Raw genomic sequence first — 1261 nt, 5'->3', positions numbered from 1 at the left:
GAGAAGGAGAAGGAACAGGAGGAGGTGGAGGAGGAGAAGAAGAAAAATCAGAAGGAGAAGAATGAAAATGAGAAGGAGAAGAAGAAGGAGGAGAAGAAGGAGAAGGAGGATAGGAGGAGGATAAGAAGGAGGATAAGAAGAAAGAGGAGGAGGAGGAGAAGGAGAAGGAGAAGGAGGAGGAGGAAGAGAAGGAGGAGGAGTAGGAGGAGAGGGAGAAGGAGGAGGCAGAGGAGAGAGGGGAAGGAGGAGGAGGAGGAGAAGGAGAAGGAGGAGGAGGAGGAGGGGAAGGAGGAGGAGGAGGAGAAGGAGAAGGAGGAGGAGGAGAAGGAGATGGAGGAGGAGGAGGAGGAGGAGGAGGAGGAGAAGGAGGAGAAGGAGGAGGAGGAGAAGGAGAAGAAGAAATAGAAGAAGAAGAAAGAAGGAGAAGAGGAAGAAGAGGAAGAACAGGAAGAAGAGGAGCAGGAGGAGGAGGAAGAAGAAGAAGAAGAAGGAGAAGAAGAAGAAGGAGAAGGAGAAGAAGGAGAAGGAGAAGAAGGAGGAGAAGGAGAAGGAGAAGGAGAAGGAGAAGAAGGAGAAGAAGAAGAAGAGAAATTTAGGAGCAGTTTTGAGAATTGGCTCCAATTGTTTACCTGTAGGCTGAGGTCAAGGTACCAAGGAACAGCATCAACAGCAGTGTCCAAAAATGGTTATAGATTATATGTCCACATAAAACTGGAGAGCTATGATGCCAATGGCACTCCAATCCTGAACTAAATATACAGAAGCCCAGCCTTCTGCTCCACTCAGGGTTAAATTTTGCCAGCCTTGCAGCTGTAGGAACTCTGTCCCATGTAGTTTTCAATGTTAGCAGCAGAGGGCATCAACAGTAGCAGATTGAACCATCCTGACCTTGTGAGCCCAGGGAAACTTCATTCTTAAGGGGAGCTTGGGGCTTTGCCTCCACCAACCAACAGTGGATGTTCCAGGTGCAGAGGAAAAGAAGACTGGCGTTGATTTGCACAGTCAACTGCAGATCCATCTTCATCTTGCAGATGGAAATGCTGAAAAAAGCAGTAGGGACTTCTTTATTCCCCCAAGCAAAAAGCATAATAGTAGACTGTGTGTATTCAGTGCCTCCTTGTCTAAGAGCTGTATGCATGTTGTTGTTCATTGTCTCAGCAACCCTGAAGAGTCGCTCTTATAATTACCAGCCACATTTTATAGTAAATGAGCTCAAGAGGACCTGACTTATACATGTCAATATCCAAGATGCATAATCCAT

Source organism: Spermophilus citellus (genome assembly GCF_964194105.1).
Source record: "Spermophilus citellus genome assembly, chromosome: 5".
Taxonomy (NCBI): domain Eukaryota; kingdom Metazoa; phylum Chordata; class Mammalia; order Rodentia; family Sciuridae; genus Spermophilus; species Spermophilus citellus.
The sequence above is the reverse complement of the archived record's forward strand: the minus strand, read 5'-3'. Positions refer to the sequence as shown.